Source organism: Helianthus annuus, chromosome 2 (genome assembly GCF_002127325.2).
Source record: "Helianthus annuus cultivar XRQ/B chromosome 2, HanXRQr2.0-SUNRISE, whole genome shotgun sequence".
Classification (NCBI taxonomy): Eukaryota; Viridiplantae; Streptophyta; class Magnoliopsida; order Asterales; family Asteraceae; genus Helianthus; species Helianthus annuus.
This window is the reverse complement of record NC_035434.2, coordinates 7,468,002-7,475,328: the sequence shown is the minus strand read 5'-3', so window position 1 is coordinate 7,475,328 and position 7,327 is coordinate 7,468,002. Positions and strand designations below refer to the sequence as shown.

Below are 7,327 nucleotides of genomic sequence, written 5' to 3'. Positions count from 1 at the left end.
AATGTGACATTCCTAAAATGATTATCAATCCCAGTAAATGGTACAAAAACCAAATCATATCTACATAAAAACAAATTAATAAAGCATTAGAAAAAATAGAACATGATATATAATGCATAGAATATATAACACAATAAATGAAAAAAACTTACTTGTTTGATTTATAAGTAGCATCAAAACCAACTATGTCACTAAACACTGTATAATTTGTTTTTGATTGCTCATCAACCCAGAAAAGTACTTTCAATCTTCTATCTTCACCAATAACATATTCACATGTCACACCCCAACCGATGGCGGAATCATCGGGGCATGGCACTGAGCGAAACAGATTGTCCAGAAGTTTCCATAACAACTATCATTACCATTCAATTTACATAATACGTCCCATACCGTACCTCAAATAGCAAACAAATTATTACAGATAACATTTAGTCAAATATTCGGTTCCGACAACTCAGATTTAAATATATATAAAAAAAATTGTTTATCTTTGTCTAGAAACTCAAGCTGCAAGATCTACAGACAACTATACTCTAGACCTTTATTCTAGCTTCGCCTTCCTAGCAGATAAGCATCTTAAACACCTGTCACATACGTTAAAATAAAGTCAATACATGAAATGTAAAGGTGAGCATACAAGTTTGATAATAGCATAGTAGAGTTCGAAATAGTTTACGCATAACCAGCACGTACACAGAGGAAAACGAAACATGTTAAAAATTATCGACATGGATCTATCGATACCAATGATTGCGGGTTGACTGCCCGAGGCAGTTCGCAATACATGATTACCACCGTAATCCATGCAAGTAATTGTCCTTAACAACCCCCGTGTGAACGGGGGCTGAGTCCAAACTATAGTACTATCGTCGTTAAGGCAGGTAGACAACATTCCACGTGTAAACATAACAACAAGCATTCATTTAGTCACGTAATACATGCGGTAACGGTTAGCGTTTGAAATAATTGAGTAGTGTGTTCGATTGTGATTTAGAATAAGTAACGTATGTAACACCCAAAAGTGCTGAAAGCAAAAAGGGATCGAGTATACTCACAGTGATTGATGGATTGAAGGGAGCACTTGAGAGTAGGGTTAGCCTGAATAGTTCGATAGCATAACGATAAGCAACGCGTAAAACGGAGAACAAGTGTTGGAGGGTCGGACAGCTGGGCGATCGGACGGTTGTCCGATCGAACGGCTTGACCGTTCGGATTGGCATTCCGTACGGACAGCCTGTCCGGTCGGTCGGTAGACCGATCGGATGGTTGTTCGAGTGGATTGTTTCTTCCTTTGAGAAGGTGGTATTGGCTGGAAGGGTAGTATCTGGTGAAGGTTGAGTGGATGTTGGTTTAAAAGGTGGAGTAGGTTCACCCATAGTGGGTGGTGGTGGTGGATCCCTATCCATGTATCGAAGTGGTGTAATCGGTGTAATTGGTGTTGTTGGTGAACCGCTGATTGTATTTTCCCTTAACAAAATTCTGTTTGCTCGCAAAGTTCGTTCGATTTCCGGATCAAACACTAGTGGTGAAAGCTTGTGAGAGCTTCTAGTACGCATGCACCTGTAAATACCTGCACACCAACACACCCCGCGTAAACCAGAAAAATAACAAACTTAAAAAGAACTAAAATAACACACGTTGCGCACTACTCCCCGGCAACGGCGCCAAAATTTGACGTGATGTCGTGGTCACAATCAAATTTAATCCAAATACAACTAAATAGATAGCGGTAAGTGGGTATCAAACACAGGGAGTTTGTGGAAAATGTGTTATTTACTAGAGTATCTAACTTTGACTAAATTAATCTAATTGCAAATAAAATAAAGTTCAAGAGTTGATTTGATTGGATTTGGTTTTAAAACTAGATTACTAATGTAATTGCAAGAGAAAAGTTTTGGTTGTAAACAATTTTAGAGACAAATGACCATCTTTAGTTTCCGGTTTTGCTTTGACATTTATGCTAACATTCAACTAGAAAGAACTACATAGACATAGTTCATGTATGACCAATTGTATTGATGAAAGGGAACTTAGTACTCAGATTCCTAGAACGTGAGGTTGTTACCCGATGATCAATCAACCCTTACCCGAGCCTAACTATACCCATGATATCTCGATTGCCAACGGCACCAAGAACGTATGGTTTCTAATTAGTTTAACATAAGAATCAATACTTTACTAACAATCAATCATGCACCATAACAAACAATTCAAATAAGAAAGAGATTGTTATTCTAGAAATAGAGAATTAAAGCATAAAGTCTTACAAAACCTTCCACCAAAGATGTGCACAAAGTATTTAGCCACTCATGGCTTGAACAAACATCATGACAAAAGTTTTAATGTTTACAAGATCACAAGCAACAAAAACTAGATAAAAGATAGATGATAAGATATGTTTTTCACTTCCAAGTGCCTCAAATATACTCCCCCAACTCGTCCCCCATCTTCCGTAACCGAATACCCATGATAAGATCCCATAAATCCTCATGAAATGGCCAATAAATGTGTAAGTTACATTTTGAGATCAGTCGGAGGCGTAACCTACGGCTCCCAGCCGTAGGTTACGGCTGTCAGCAGCTCCAAGGTCAACATAGGGTGTCGTAACCTACGGCTGAGGGCCATAGGTTACGGCTCTGAATGTTCTTTACGGCATGAACCTTCTGTTTTACGGCAGTGCACTTGTGGATCATTGATGGCCGTAACCTACGGCCCCTAACCGTAGGTTACGGCGCTGAGTGGGCTTTTTCCTTCGTTTCTCCCTCAAAACTTGTTTTCTTCATCTCTTAATGATGCCATCTTCCCACATCCATCCAAGCTTCCTAAATCCTGCACTTTGAGCGCCTTAACACCTGCAACATCAAATCTCTCGTAGTTACTAAGTTCAAACAATAAACCTAATAAAGTATGAGATGTATGTATTTTTAGCTTGTTTAAGGGTTGTCCTACGGACCACCCGTCACATCCCCACACTTACCCATTGCTTGTCCCAAGCAACCCATTCAAAACTATTCACAACCATAAGCGATCAACATGCAAACCAAGCTAAAATGTGCCGACCTTTTACTAACCTTTAATCGTACCACAAGACACCCCCCTCACAAAATTCTCTCGGTGACAAGAATTACTAGCATGTAATGCAAAACCACTCAATGCGTGTGTGTGTGTGTGTGCGACAATAAGCTTGTATAAGAATCAAGTTTCATCCTAACAAATATCTAGCATGCTTATGAATCAAGAAGGACTTACGGGTTATAACAGGGATATGTGTAAAGGTAGGAAAATGGTGGGACATATATGCAAGTAGCTCATTGATTTGACCCGGTTTTATTTCTACTAAATAAATAAAGCAAACATCACTATATACACAGCTTCTTCGACATTCTCAACTACTATTGCACTAAACACTTCTTTTTGTATTTTTCTCATATTTTTCTCTTTTTTTTTCATAACACATCAAACTCAACCATATATACAAGAACATCAATACTCCATACTAAATCTCCTAAACCGGGTCATCTCAAAAGGTAAAATTTTGTAGGAAGTAGGTTTGGGTCACAACCGAATGGTATAAGGCTCAAACATGGCTTTCTAAGGACCAAACCCCGACCCCTCACAATACCAAGCTCATATATGTAAAGTATGAGGTCCAACCCACCAATCCCGCACTCTCACATATCTAGACGAGGCTTCCTAAAAGTCCCCTATTATTTCCAAAAGCATGCTAACTCTAGGATTTAACAAGAATTCACACACAAGTTCTATTAACACACAACACACACCGCCACTCAAACAATGAAATATCAATAACAATCATGTGTGGCTCACATCCTCACCAATAAAAGACTAGGAATGGGTGTCGGTGTGTCAAGTGGAACCATATCAAGTTTTCAAATTTTTGACAATTTTCGCTTGAGTTTACAAAAACTTTTAAAATTTCTCAAAAAATTCCCCCATCCCCACACTTGGGATACATTGTCCCAATGTATGGTTTTGAGGAATAGATCGCTTTAACCAAAAACATCACACTTGCTTATACTCTCAAACCCCAAGTTTCTTTTTGTATTTTTTTTATTTTTATATTTTGTTTTATGTTTTCATATATATATATATATATATATATATTTTTAGAACATTACACCACTAACTAGCCCAACCCCAAAACATAACATCAAACTAATACACCCCCAAACCTCCCAACCATAAACAAAAGCAAACAACTAACTACCAAAATTTCAAAGCTAAAGAACATAACAAGACTAAGGAAAGAGTACATTGACCTGGTGAAGTTTGACACAACCGATGTTGTAGACAATCCGACTTCCTATCACCACCTTCACACAAATATCCGTACATCTTCCCCACACCTGAATGTCGCCATGGCCCTGAAACATAGAAAGATAAAAACATCAAGATCAATATAAAACCCCGGGTTGCCTCCCGAGCAGCGCTAAGTTTTCAGGTCTTCAGCCAGACTGTGCCTCCCCCATTTATGGTGGCTCAAAGAATCGGTTCATGCCATCTCCACCACTTCCTTGTGCCATTGAGCAAAATGCATCCATCTTGTCTTGACTCGGTGGGTAATCAAATACGCTCTTGCTTGAACCCATATGCTTTTCTTTACGATCCGGTGGGTGATTTCTTCTCATTCTTTGGAACACCTTTTCACTAAATCCGCTATCATCCGCCTCAACAAACTCGTAACTAATCATCTTAGTCTGAACATTAAATGACAACTACAGTTCTTTTCGGTCATGTTATTCCTTCTCTACAATCAATTTGAGCATTTGTCGTATAGAGAAACGGTCGACCCAAAATCACCCTTTGTTGTGACGCCATCGTGGTAGTAGCATAATCTAAAACCAGAAAATCCACCGGGTATTCAAATTCTCCCAACCGAATCATAACATTCTTAACCATTCCCCGTGGACGCCTCCAACTCTCATCCGCCAAGCTCACCATGGTGTCTACATCTTCAAGCGGACCGAAATCGTACATGTCATATAGCTCACCCGGTAACACACTCATGCTCGCCCCATAATCCAACAATGCATGAGGAATTTTTAGTTTCCCCACTCGGATAGGCACGATTGGAACTCCATACTCTTTATCATTCTCGATTTCGGCATCTTTTTCCAAACCTGCATTCACTTGATATGAAGAAGCTAGCAATGTTTCATTAAATTTAGTACTAGGAACGGTGCTTACCACATTGATATTAACACTTTTAATGTTTTTGGGATTTATCACCGTGTGACTTGGTAACTGGCCTTTTGCTTTCTTCAATATCGCCACTTCACTTGCAAGTTGACCCATTTGGGTGGTCAAAGTTTGAATTGCTTTATCACGGGCCTCGTCCTTTTGCATCCGAACCTCATCACGTTGATTCATTCGTTGCATTTCAACTTGCATCGCCTTCAACATCTCCATTACTTCGTTTCCACCCGAAGAGCTTTGACCCGTTTGATATTGCCTTTGAAATCCTTGGTTTCCTTGGAAATTCGGGTTAGCTTGATTTGAAGGGTTCCCATACCGAAAGTTTGGGTGGTTTCTCAACCCGGGGTGGTAAGTGTTAGAATTCATGTTGAAGTTCCTACCACCCCCTCCTTGACCTTGTATCGCATGAACTTCTTCATATTGCCCTTCCACCACTCCTTGGCAATTTTCAGCCGCATGACCTATTTCATTGCAAATAGCACAAACATCATAAATTTGGTTAGAGGTTTGAACATTACCATCTTCGACCGTATGCACTTGTGTTCGGGTAACGGCCGGTTGTGCTCTCCTTTATGCTTAAGCTTTCCTCTTTGAAGTAATTGCCATTTGCTCCAAAAATTCCCAATCGTCATTTTCATAATTCGTGCCAAATGTGCCATTTGTGATTGACATTAAGTCACGAGCATCTTCGGCACACAACCCCTCGTGGAAGGCATTCATCAACTCCCAAAGTTCAATTCCATGATGAGGACAATTTTTAATCATCATATCAAAGCGCTCGAAGGCTTCATGAAACATTTCGCCTTGTTGTTGTTGAAAACTCCTCAACCCCTTTCTTGCATCATTGGTCTTTTGGGCAGTGTAGAATTCGTCTAGGAAAATTTGTTGCATCTCCGCCCAAGTGTAAATAGATGCTGAAGGCAAAGTGTAGAACCACTTCTTTGCCTTATCCTCCAAAGAAAATCGAAATAAGACCAACTTAACATCATCGGCCGAAAAACCTTGACTCCCAAGAGTATTGCAAATTGAGTCATAGGCCTCCAAATGGAAATAAGGCTTCTTCGTTGCTAGACCCTTGTATTTCGGTAAACTTTGCAAGGAATTTGTTCTTACTTCAAAAGTTCTTCCTTGGTTGCTGTGAGGAATAACCACCGGTGAAGGATTATGAGTAATCACCGGCCTAAAATGCGCTTCAATACCCCTCGCATGCTCTCTAAGGTGCCTCCTTGGTACACCAAACCTTCCCCTTGGCCGAACTAGACCCATTAGTCTTGGTATATGCCCTTGTGGTGCCAAGGGTTGTTGAAATTGTTGTTGTGGCATCGGTGGTTGTTCAATTGGCCTTTGGAATTGAGGTTGTACATTCTGTGGACGAACTTGTTGCAAAGGTACCGGACGTTGCAATCGTGGCCCTTGTGGCCTTGGCCTAATGTGTTGTGGTATAAGTTGTTGTTGTGGCACTCCACCAACACTTGGCATTCCTTGAAGTTGGCCTTGCACATAACCAAAGTCTCCTTGGTCTCCATCACCCCCATAAGCATACCCATCTTCATCAAAACCCTCAAATTCCTCATATCCCTCATCATAACCATCTCCTTGAATTCCCGAAGATTGCCCAAATGGAAGAGTCGAGTATTGGAAACCCGACTGGTTTGAGGGTCTAAATGATGTAGCATGGACAATGGTCGAGTTTGGTGCTATGGTATGAATTGAATATGATGGACCCGCACCCGGGAAGAAATGGGATAATGGTGGTATAGTGGTGGAAGGATTGAAAGTAATGGTTGGTTCTTCTTGAGTTGTAATGGGTTGTGTGGTGTTGGTTGGTGTAACATTTTGAAGTATGGTGGGTTCGGTGGTATTGGCTAGAAGGGTAGTATTTGGTGAAGGTTGAGTGGATGTTGGTGTAAAAGGTGGAGTAGGTTACCCATAGTGGGTGGTGGTGGTGGATCCCTATCCATGTATCGAAGTGGTGTAATCGGTGTAATTGGTGTTGTTGGTGAACCGCTGATTGTATTTTCCCTTAACAAAATTCTGTTTGCTCGCAAAGTTCGTTCGATTTCCGGATCAAACACTAGTGGTGAAAGCTTGTGAGAGCTTCTAGTAC

General features: G+C 40.5%; 1 non-coding gene across 1 annotated transcript; it reads left to right on the top strand.

The window, feature by feature from the left end:
* The first annotated feature begins 5,956 nt into the window (after window positions 1-5,956).
* LOC118490005 lies at window positions 5,957-6,062 on the top strand. The gene has a single exon (XR_004888016.1). It is a non-coding gene; the product is annotated as a small nucleolar RNA R71 (small nucleolar RNA).
* The last annotated feature ends 1,265 nt before the right edge of the window (window positions 6,063-7,327 follow it).